The following is a 12,596-nucleotide window of genomic DNA, read 5'->3' as shown; positions in this document are numbered from 1 at the left end:
GGTATATAGACTACCAAGTGTAGTAACAAATGAGTAACAAAATTAGCACACTGGCGGATAACTCAGTACTATTGTTCACCATGTGGTTATTAATCTTGGAAAAGGAAAACCAAATTGTTCTGAATTGATCAGTTACAATCTATCATCGGAAGAAAGATGGACCAAATGGTATCAGCTTTTGCGTATTGTCTGTTAAAACAACTTGTAAATCAAAACTGAAATGAACATAGACAATTTCAAAAAGCCACAATGCGATTAAAGAAAAAAAAAATTACAAATCCATCACATAAATTCTTTCTCGCGAGTTTGGAACTGTTTATTTAACTGGGGTTGTTTTGGGATCCGCAGTCGAGCGGAAAATCCATGTCAGATTCCATTTCTTGGTTTGCATGCGATCCTGCCCAGTTTGGGTGTGAGCGTTCTAGGAATGCAGTGTGTTAATTAGTCTGTAGGGTGGAAACTGTAGATCTGGGAACCCCAAGAGACATCGAAATTTTTGATGTTAAGAGCACCTCTTTGATATATTGCACGTAGAACATTTGTTTTAGGCTGGCTTTGTGAAGGTAAAGCATTTATCTTGAGAATTTAGAAAATATCTTCAGCTCGGGAACCATTTGAGAAGTTTTTGGCGTGTTGCTTGCGACTGATTTTTTTTTCTGACGGGGTTTGTTTTGGGTGAGTTTGAATTGTGCATGTTTGTTCATGGAAATGGTGATGTGTATAGGTAGGTAGAGTAAATGTTCACAGCAAGTCAGCGCGCACGGAGGAGGTTTATACAGTTACAGGAGCAAGAAAATGTGAACATTTGACCTGCAAATTAAAGGCACATTTTATACATATAAGTTCTGTATTTAGTATCGAAGTGTGCACAAACGGCTACAGTTTATACAGGAGATCTACGCTAAAACCAAGGCGATACATTACGCTTTTAGAAGGAACTGCTTTTTATTTAAAGGCATAATGTGTTAACTTCGTTTACAAGTACTCTTTCTAAACTGCATGTCGACTGTGTATAAAGTGGGATTACTCACTGAAACTTAAAATGAAACTGTTTCATTTCTAACTGTACCCTAAACCTGTTTCGTAATCTGGCAATTGCATTTAACGATTTTACCAATTTTTAAATGCTTTAATATTGAAAATGGGTACGTTGACAGGCCCATTGGAAATACTCGCCTAATGCAGAGCGTTTTGAATTCAAATCCTGCTTCAGGCATTTAGGTTAACGTTTATGAATACGTAGAACTGGGAATGTTGAATTATTGTAGGGATCGCTTTCAGACCTGGTTTTAACCCTGGGTACTGCCTGCTTTTTCAACTGGGTGTTAACTGTCTCATGACAATATTTGAAAACAACAGCATTCTCCAGATATTGGGAGATAGTAGGAACTGCAGATGCTGGAGAATCTGAGATAATAAGGTGTAGAGCTGGATGAACACAGCAGGCCAAGCAGCATCAGAGGAGCAGGAAAGCTGACGTTTCGGGTCTGGACCCTTCTTCAGATATTCTTGCCTTGCCCAATGCCACTAAGAAAATGTTGAACATCTGATTTGTTCTTGGAATGTGTATTGCTTTCAATACCTAACTACTCTGAGAAAAGTGGTGGTGAACCGCTTTCTTGAACTGCTGCAGCATAGCTGGTTTAGGGACTTCTCATAGGGCTGTCGTGATAGGAACCTCAGCTTTTTGATTTGTTGGTGAAGGAATGTTGATCTACTTCCAAGTCATCATGGTGTGTGGCATGGTGAGTAACTTGCAAGTGGTGGTGTTCTTATGCATATGCTGCCTTGTCCTGCTAGGGGATAGATGTGTGTTTAGAGTGTCAAAGAAGCTTAGCACATTGTAGCAGTGTGTTATCTAGATGATATTAACTGTTTTCACTGGTGGTGGAAGAAATGAATATTGAAGATGGTGGTTCTGGATGGGATGTGATCAAATGGTTTGCTTTGCCCTCAATAGTATCAAGCTTCACAAGTTTCTTTTTGTTGGGACTGCCCATTCAGACAAGTAGAGAGTTTTATATTGTACTCCTCCTGATTTTCTCTTGTAGATGGACAAATCCCGAACTGTTCTTGATGCCATTGTATTTATATGACTGACGCAGCTGTTTCTAGTCAGTTGTAACCCCACCCTGAAGTACATTGGTGGTGCATTCAGTAATGGTAATCCATTGCGTGACGGGAGATGATGAGATTTTTGACTTGTTGGAGGTGGTTATTGACTACCAGTTATGTTTGTTACTTGTCATTTTAACAGCCAAAACTCCTGTCCAGACTGCTGCAGAAAATTTTAAGCTCTTGCAATAATGGAACAGTATGGTGTGTAGTTTTGGTCTTCTTACTTGCCCTGAGAGGAGTGCAATGAAGATTTAATAAAGTTATTCCTGGGATGAGGGGATTGTTCAATGAGCAACTTAAACTCGTTACTATAGGTTTAGAATTTGAGGCAATGTCTTTGAAAAGTAGAAAATTCTTATGTGCCTAATGGTAGATGCTAGGAAGACCTTTTCCCTGGTTAGGTTTCCAGATCGCAGTCCAGGTAGAGGCTTGGCCAATTAGGATTCCGATAAGAAGAAATGTCTTTACTCAGTGTTGTGAATCTTTGAAATTTTACTGTAGAGAGCCATTGAATGGCTAGCTGCTGAGTATGTTCAAGCCTGAAATTGATTGATAGATTTTTGAGTACTAAGGAAATCGAAGAATCTGGGGATGGTGCAGGAAAGTGGAATGTGGATATGAGATCTGTCGTGGTGCACAGCAGCTGATTGATCTATTGCTTGTATGTATTTCCAAATGTCACATGATTCTCTTGTATCCTGGTTCTCATCCTTTGGTCAGTGCAGCAGTCTTTCTGAACACAATTCTCTGAACAGAAATGTTTTATTGAACGTTTGCTAACATTTGTCAAATGAACGTGGAAAAGACAGTTTTTTTTCCATTTGATTTTCCTGATAGAGATCTAAATATCTGAAAGACTTTTAATGTCACTGGGAATTGTGGGGGCGGGGTGTTATTTGTCAGTTTTTATTCTTTGGGAGATTATGCAGTTGGTCAAATTTCAGGCCACTTAGTCATGATAATTTTTGAGAGCTATGCTGAAATATTTTATAGATGGAAAAGTAGGCTTGTCTGAGCAGTTATTTGTTGTATTTGTATATGAAGTTAATATAACATTTCTTTCAAAATCAGGTCAGTTTTCTGTAAAGTAAGAATCATAAAATTTATTTGGGTAAAACTTTTAATAAATCTTTTCAATGCTGGTGTATATCTTGTTGTTCATGAAACATTTCTCATTTTAGAGCCATGACTGGAGGGGAAGGATTGAAGGGAGAAATATGGTTATGATCAGTGAAAACCATTGCAAATGAATCACAGAAGCTTGTGCTTAAATTTGATTATTTTTGATATAAAAATTTTATGCAGATTAAAGTAAGGATGATCCAGTGAAGTACGCATACTTTCTACAACATTTTCTCCACTCATCACCAAGGCCCAAGACAAGTGTCTGCCATTATTTTGGGATAAATATGATGTGCCCTCTACTGTATGTTGATTCCAGTAATGTAAAGTTGGCTGTCCTACCTGGTGGATCTAACATAGCATTTCTTTAAATTGAGAAACAAAGGTGAAAATAGAAAAAAAAAATCAGGAACTATACTTTGAGTTTTCAAGTTGGCTTTAAAATTCAGTAGATTGAGATAATAATGTACTTTGAATTAAGTTATTGTTATATCCTGACTGAGACTGCTGGCATTTTCAGTCTGGCTTCCCAGTTACTTGTTGGTGGGATGACTAAATGATGTCCTGTGCTTTTCCAGTATGCTGACTCAGTCAATCATTCTAGAGTGAAAACTAAATTTGCGTCTGTTCTGAGATTTAAAAATAATGAAGATTGCCAAAGCCCAGTTCCAGTAGAAACAAACAATCTAGATTTAGAACTTGAAGTGTAATGGCTGTAAAAAAGCTGCAAATTCTCAATAATTTTTATTTGGATCACTTGGATCATACAGAATATATTAAATAATTAAATGAATTTAAGTCATAGAAATGTTTCTCATGCTGTCTGTCAAAAATTAAAATATGGCATAATCGTTGCTGATACAATGCAACAAAGGTGGAGATGTTTCATTACTTAACTCTGACTCACTTATCTTGAGCACAAAGAATACACATAGTAATGTCATTGCCTTTTGTGGGTTGGACTGGTCTTGCTAGTTTCTCAATCCAAAATCAGGAGGATGTTTGCACATACTGACATATGAAATATCTCAAGTTCTTTAGAAGACTAGGTCATTGGAGTGACAGCAGTTAAATATTGTTGATTATGTAGTGTTTCAACTGATACTCTGCACTCTGTTTGGCAGACACTACTAATTCAGAAGGAAATAGATAATTGTAACTAGTTTCCCTCTTTTTTTGATCATTCTGATGTAGAGAAAGGGAGCTTCCATCTGGTATCTACAGCCTACATTATGTCAATATGCCATTTTAAGATGCAAAGCCATCAAATTCACATTTTTGAGCTAACTTATAGAGGTTTATAAAATCATGAGGTACATGGATAGGGTGAGTAGTCAAGGTCTTTTCCCCATGGTAGGGAAATCCAAAACTAGAGGACATAGGTTTAAGGTGAGAAGGGAAAGATTTAAAAGGGATCTAGAGGCAACTTTTTCATGTGGAGGCTGGTGTGTGCATGGAATGAGCTGCCAGAGGAAGTGGTGGAGGCAGGAGCAATTAAAAGGCAATTTAAAAGGTATCTGGATGGGTACAAGAATAGGAAAGGTTTGGAGGGATGTGGGCCAAATGCTGGCAAATGGGACTAGATTAATTTAGGATATCTGGTTGGCATGGATGAGTTGGATCAAAGGATCTGTTTCCATGCTGTACAGCCCTGTGACTCTAGGCCTGTAAAAATCTAGATCTTTGTCAGCAGCAAGCTGTGAACACTGTTACCACAGAAGATGTGAAATATTAAAATAATGTCACTTTCTACTAGAACTTTCATTTGAAGTGCCAAGGAAACTAAATAATATTGGTAGTGGTGGTAAGAAAGTCAAAGTTAGAAAAAAATTAGGCTTTTGATTTGAAAGCAGACAGAAGAGGAGTCCTCTTGAAGGCAAACAAAATGCTCAGTTATGTAGAAAAGTTACTGTTTTAGACTATTTAAAGTTAAAACCATGATTATGGGAAAGGAGGCAGAAGTATATACTGACAAAACATTAATTCAGGACCAAAGACAGATTGTGCCTACAAATGATAAAATTATGAAAACAAAATCTGAATCCATTAAGAGGCAGTTGCAACTATTTGAGTGGATAATTTTGGTAGAATAAATTAACTCTTATTTGCACTTGCCTCGGCAATTTCACTATTCCATTGTAGGTAATTTATTTTCATCAGTAGGTTCCTCCTCCTGCATGATCACTACTGTTTTTTTTGTTCATCAGCTGCACTTTTTAAAATTATACTGAAGAGCTTGCAGTTCTGTTTTACCAGGTTGTTTTAAGTGAAGCAACATTGTCTAAAATGACTATTTAGAAAAATTACAAAATAAATTTTGGTCCTCTGTACAAGTTTAGTTGTCTTGTCCTTGAACATGTCTCATTTTTCTGGTCAATAGCTCAAACTAAATCAGATGATGCAAGGTACTGGAGTCCCATTGAGCTTAAATAATTTGCAAATCACATGTACTATTACCAAATTTGGCTTCTTTTATTACTCCAGCATTGCTTGACTCTACTGCACTTCATCCCTATTTTCACTAAATCCCTCTTTTATAGTTAGTTGCCTACATTCTATTAATGTCCTTCTTGCTTTTTATTTTAATTTTGCCTTCTATTTTCTATAATCAACATCCAAAACTCAACTACTGAAACATAGATATTGGTAGGTGAACAAATGATTCATTTCACTTTGCTAACCAAGGATGATAATATATGGTGCAAGAGAAACTCTCTTAGCAAGTTTTGAACTTGTATCATTAAAACTATTGTTGTGAATAATTTTACAGACATTGATGTAAATTAATGCTTGTTTCTATTTAACACCATCTCATTCCAGAAAGACAGACTTCTAATAAAGTTTATGGGTTATGAAAGCTTTTCTGTCTTGATCAACAATCCTCTTAAAACTGCCTTTTGTGTTTCGTTATGTATTTGGTATTTCCATTCCCTTCCGTTAATGTTTAATATGCATTGGGCTAGATCTCAGGACTGCACTCAAATCTAATATTGCCATGGATTTCTAAAGATCTACAATGTCTTTGGTTAAAGAAAGTGCTTCTTTTTTTGCAAGCTGGTCATCAGGGCCTAACTTCCAGTAGGTAACGTGAGAAATAAGCAAATCGAGATTCAGTTATAGTGGGATACTGAAACTAGCCAGTTTTTCAAAATGAAAGCACAACTGCCAAGAGAGAAAGAAGAATCAGTGGGTAGAGGATGGTATAGAGATGAGTGCAGGTGACTGGCTATTGAAGGGTGCCCAAGTTGAGATTTAGATTGTGTAGCTTGAATTTTTCTTCATGGCGAGAGAAAGCACAGGTACACAATATTTACTGGGTTTGAGTAAAGCATTTTGGTGCCCCTTCTCCCCCACCATCACCTTTGGTCTGCGTTGCCCTTAACAGGCTTTGCATGTAAATTAATCAATTGGAAAACATGGGGAATTTACTGGCGGTTAACAGATGAAAAAAAATATCACAAGTAATTTGAGGGAGAAAAGAAAGGTTTAGTTGTAAGTAAGAGTATTTCGGGATTTTTTTTTTAAGAAAGCATTGTGATGCCATAGGTGATTTAGTGACGGGGATTTAAAAAGTTCACTTGTTAGCAAGAGCACTTCTGGGTTTAAAAATAAGTACCATAGTGGCGCTCTTGTCATGCAGTAGTGCATGACACCTAGAAGTATGTTATAACATCTCTGACATCTCGATTAGAAAATATTTAAAACATTGTAGTGGGAAAGGTTCTTGTCACAGAGTGGTAGTGTCCCTACCTCTGAACCAGGATACCAGAGTTCAAGTCCCACCTGCTCTAGAGGTGTGTAATAACACCTCCTGAGCAGTTTGACTTAGAAAATAATCAAAGCATTGTAGTTTATTTATGTTGGTGCTTTAACCTGGGTTCCTTGATATAATCAAAACTATTTGAAAGTTTTTAGCATTGCATTATGAAAAAGATTATTATAATAATAACTTTGTTCTCATGTTTATCTTACTTTACTGAAGATGATGGTGTCTCTGAACTTGGTGGTTAGTGGTCTGTATGATCCAGAAAAATCTTGGAGACTGTGCATTACTTTCAGTTTATTTAGCCAATTATATTTAAGCTGGTGAGGAAGAAATGTCCCTGAATGAACAGGGGGAGCAATCCAACTAAGTTGCTTTTAGGTCCAGTCAGCATGGGCTGGTATTGTATGGGTAATATCTTGTGCACAGCCAAAGTGATATGCTGTTTGGTATGATTTGCTAGTTTTTTGGGCTATATAACCTACAGACCTAGCATCACATTGACACTTAAATTCACTTGCTATTTACTCATATGATAATCAGAATGCCTTTTTGGCATAATGTCAGCATCCTGACAGACACCGTCTGAATTTGCAAAACTCAAAGGACAAGTGGCTGGCATTAGATGCACTCCCGCAACTGGACAACATTTACTAAATAATCCTGTGTGCATGAAAATTTATACCGACAGCCACTTCAATGTTTTCAGTTGGCTCATCAGTGATGTTCTTTCTAATACTGGAAGCCATGGATATTAATTCAGAGGATCCTGTTCTTTGCAGATAGAACATGTAATCACAACATACCTGCTTCAACACAGCAAGATATGTGACAACTGTTCTAGGTTCTTTCCTCAGGCAATGCCTTGATCAATCAGAGTCAACCTTTTTAAATTTGTTGTTTTAAAATTTTAAGCTTGGCAGTTAACTGTCAGTCATAATCTAACTGGTGTATTCATCATTAAGTGTTTCTGCCAATTAGGGTCCACTTGCCACTCAATCGGCATTCTCCTCTTGTATAGTATAAATGTTTTTCCTTTCATATTGGCATTCTTGCAATTATTCTGATGAGTGCAAGACGAGATGCAAAACTTTGACAAAACATGACCCTTTTCAGGAATACACAAGTTGTGTACTATGGAAAGACTAATTTGAGATTCCATAAATGCAATGAGACACAAGTAAAAAGCATTTTAAAATTCTTAAACAACTGCTTTACTTGAAGGCTACAGGTAATCAAACTTTTCTAGTTTGCTTTTAAATTTAGCGCTATCACATCAACTATGATCATGCGTTCAGCTTTTGAATATGAGAAAGAATGGCTGCCTTGTTTGATTTGATACTGATACATGTGCACCTTGCACGTTTCTGAAAGGTTGTCATGTTCAAAAGGAAATATTCCAACTGATTTGTAAGTTGCCTTTTTAAGACTGTAACATTAAATAATAAGGCTATTATCACACTTATTTGCATACATTTTTCATCATTTCAAAATGCTTCCTTTCTCATTCTACATTTGTTTTTTGCACAAGGCTTTAAATAGGAGAAAGAATGTTAGTTTTTTTTCAATTGCCAGTTAAGTGCTAAGATGTTAATAATGACATTTGACAATTTATTAATTGTGAGTTGAGGTGCTATGTTTCCATCCAAAAAATGTACAACCAAAGGTCTTTTCAAGTTCAATTAAATAATTCTGTGGTTTTAAGTATTTTTAATCGGCCCGTTCAAAGATGTTATTGCACACCTTTTGGAGCATGTGGGATTTGAACCCAAATCGCCGGCTGAGAGGTAAGGACACCACCTCCTGTGCCACAAGAACCCTAATTTGATTGTTTTGTGTATTTTTTAATAATACATTCTTATAATCAGAGATGTTGACGGGAGTGTAGATTGTATTTGATAAACCTTAACACCTTTTTTGGCTGGAATTTTCTGAACTGCTCTTCAAGATTTGTTTTGCAGTCTATTGTTCAGCTTTTTATAAAAAGCTTTCCTGTCCTTGTCTTTCTCTTTCCTTATATTGTTCATATTTTGGGTAAGGGAATAGCTACTGTACAGAAAATTTTCTGAAGTTCCCATGCTGTCACTCAGCAGTAAGTCTTTTTCCTGCTCAGCATAGCTCCACTCCTCCTGTGAAGGTTGTACCAACTGCTAAGTGTTGCACCTGAGCAACCAGGTTTAACTCTGTGTGTATAATTACTTTATTCCCAGTGCATGAGTTTCTAAGTAGCAATCATCAGTTTTAAGGCCACAAAAGTAGTGTCAGATCTTGTGTAAATGTCGAGGGAACTGACCTGTCTTCTCCGCTCAGTGATGTCATGTTTCATGACTTCAAAAATTCCTTATTGGAAGTTGGTGATGCTGGCCTATGTGTATTTATTGTCCAGCTCCAAATCTCTAGATCAGGTGGAGCTTTCTCTTTGACTTGCCGCTGTCTTTTATGCACATGATGCTTCCATGGTGATGTTGAGTGTGAAATTCCAGCATGGTAAATAAATGGTTATCCTTGGCCCAGAGGGGAATTTGGAGTTGACAGTGTTCTCATGGATATACTATCAACAGCATATCCCTTTTCGTTGCAAGAAACCAGTAAGATACTGACTGTACCCAACCAATTGTGCTGATGGTATGCAAAAGCGACAACCTGGTTTGACTGTTCCTCCTGTTCACTCAGGGGTGATAAAGCTGAAACATTTGCAACAATCTAATGCCAATTGGATGATCCATCTTTGCCTCTTTCACAGGATCCCAGGTGCCAGGCTTTAGCCAATTTAATTCACTCCACATGATATTGAGAAGCATCTGGAAATTGATGTGGCAAAGACTATTGATCAAGACAATATTCTGGCAATAGTACTGAAGACTTGTGTTCTGGAACTTGCCATGCCCGGAGATGAGCTGTTCCAGGACAATTACAACTCTGACTACCTGACAATGTGGACAGTTGCCTAGGTTTGTCCTGTACACACATAGCAGGATGAATCCAACACTCCAATTATTGCTATATCAGTTTACTCTTGATCATCAGTAAAGTGATAGAGGGTGTCATCAGAAGTGCTATCAAGCAGCACTTGCTTAGCAATAAACTGCTAACTGACACTTGGTTTGGGTTTCACCAGGGCTTAGCTCCTGAACTCATTACAGCTTCTGTCTCACTTGAAACAAAGGGCAGAGTTTTAGAGGTGAGGTGAGAGTGACTGCCCCAACATCAAGGCTTAATTTGACCGAGTACAGCATCAAACAGTCCTAGCAAAACTGGAGCCAGTGGGAATTAATGGTGGTTTGGCTGGGGTGGTGGTGGTGGGGGGGAGGAATCTCTCCTCTGGTTGGATGCTTGCATAGCACAAAGGAAGATGGTTGTGGTTGGTGGTCAGTCATCTTTGTTAAAACTCACCTCCTACAGAATCATCACCTCCTCGGCTGTGGCCTAGGACCAGCAATCTTCAATTGCTTCTCTAATGACTTCCCCCTCTGGAATAAGGTCAGAGGGGATTCTACAATCATCAACCAGTGTTCAGCATAATTCTAACTCCTCAGACACTGAGGCAGTCTTTGAGCAAATGCAGCAAGACTTGTATAACATCTAGGCTTGGGTAGATAAGTGACAAGTAACATTCTTGCCAGGCAATGACCATCACCTAACAAAAGAGAATCTAACCATTGTCCCTCGGCATTCAATGTTATTACCGTCACTGAAACTCCCACTGTTGGCATCCAGGGGGTTACCATTGACTAGGAATTCAGCTGGACCAGCCATATAAATATTCTGGCTACGAGAGCAAGTCAAAAAGGCTAGAAATTCTGCAGAGAGCAACTCACCACCTGTCTCCTCGATGCCTCTCCATCATATACAAGGCACAAATCAGGAGTGTGATGGAGCATTCTCTACTTGTCTTGAGTGCTGCTTCAATAAACAGTCAAGTAGCTCAACACTATCCAGGACAAAGCAGCTCATTAACGTTCCATCCATCATGTTCACTCCTTTCACAATGGTGACAGAAGGGTGTTCCATCGACAGGATGCACTGCACTAACTCAACAAGGTTCCTTGAACAGTATCTTCCAAACCCGTTACCGCTACTGCCTAGAAATGCACAAAGGCAGCAGATGCCAGGGATCCACTACCTACAAGTTCCTTTCCACGTCACACACCATCCTGACATGGAACTGTTTTACTGTTCCTTCTCTGCCTGTGTCAGAGTCCTGGAACTACTTTTCTAGCAGCCCTGTGATATTCCTACTTCCTCAGGATTGCTGCAGTTAAGAAGGTAGCACCTCGCCATCTTCCATGGGACAATTAGAGTTTTGTTTTGAGCAATAAATAATGGCCTAATAAATTGCTCACACCCTATTAACAAATGAAAAACTGTGACTCTTTTTACAATAGTTTATCCATTTTTTTACCATGGTCATTATGTGCATTATGGCTTTTCCAATTAAACATCTAATTAGCATGCTTTTATCTGTACGGGTTCTACCTACATTCCTTTTTAAAAATCCAGTTCCTTCACCTTTTCTAATATATCTTTTTGATCCAGCACCTATTTTCATTGGTTCTCTGAAGTGCTTTGTTTTTATAATCATGTTTTATTTTTAATATTTTTCTACACTTGCAAATTATATAAAAAGTTTTTTGTTTAATTGAAGGAAATTTTGTCTGACGTAGAAATAACAGGAGTAGGCCATTCAGCCCTTTTAGAGCTTGTTCCGCCTTTCTCCCCATACCCTTTTTGCCCTAAGTATTATACCTATCTCCTCCTCCTCCTTGAAAATATTTCAATGCTTTGACCACCTCAACTGCTTTCTGTGGTAGAGAATTGCACAGGCTCACCACTGTCTGGGTGAAGAAATTTCTCCTCCTCTAAATGGTCCTAAAGGCCTACCCCATGTTCTTATATTTGCAACCCCAGTTCTGGACTCTCCAGTCATGGGGAGCATCCTTCCTGCAATAACCCTGTATAGTCCTGGGGTCAAAGTATTGAGCCCTGCAATATCTCGCCTAGACACTGGCTGCCTCTTGGAAATTGACTCATTTACTCCTGTTCTTTGTTACTTGTCTGCCAATCAGTTCTCTATACATGTCAGTGCACAACCCTATGTCCCACATGCTTTAACATGGTAACCTGACGGAGCTGCTGAGGAAAGGAACAGAACCTTCAGTGGAAATTCATACTATTTTCAATCTTCCCAACCTTCAGAAGAGACTATAACTCTTAAACATCAATGCAATGTTAAGCTGGCTGCTCATTTGGTTGAGGGAGGTGTTCTTACATGCGGTCAGTTCCCTTTTTAATGAATAAGCTGTGGTGGATTTGTGACTCATGAAAGATTCATAAGAGGCCTTCCTGTTGGAGCTCTGAATCATGAAGGAGAATCATTTGGACCTACGTTCATATGTCACAAAATTGTCCTGCTTTAGGACTTGTTATTGTTAACGTCTGAAAAACGAGTCCACTGTTTGCTGTGGGTAGTAGGAACTGCAGATGCTGGAGAATCTGAGATAACAAGATGTAGAGCTGGATGAACACAGCAGGCCAAGCAGCATCAGAGGAGCAGGAAGGCTGACGTTTCAGGCCTAGACCCTTCTTCAGAAAT

At 38.3% G+C, this 12,596-nt stretch overlaps 1 protein-coding gene across 3 annotated transcripts in view; it reads left to right on the top strand.

Moving 5' to 3' along the window:
* Positions 1-348: 348 nt before the first annotated feature.
* Positions 349-12,596, top strand: part of LOC109913237 (synaptotagmin-like protein 2) — a 121,451-nt gene continuing 109,203 nt past the window's right edge. For 2 of the 3 annotated variants that reach the window (XM_048598341.1, XM_048598339.1), the window contains exon 1: positions 349-563. The gene's annotated coding sequence lies outside the window, so the exon portion shown is untranslated. The other variant, XM_048598340.1, reaches the window with a different exon arrangement.

The sequence above is a fragment of the Rhincodon typus genome, chromosome 6 (assembly GCF_021869965.1).
Source record: "Rhincodon typus isolate 14 chromosome 6, sRhiTyp1.1, whole genome shotgun sequence".
In the NCBI taxonomy this organism is placed as follows: domain Eukaryota; kingdom Metazoa; phylum Chordata; class Chondrichthyes; order Orectolobiformes; family Rhincodontidae; genus Rhincodon; species Rhincodon typus.
Note: the sequence above shows the minus strand (reverse complement) of the source record. Positions and strands in the feature narration are given on the sequence as shown.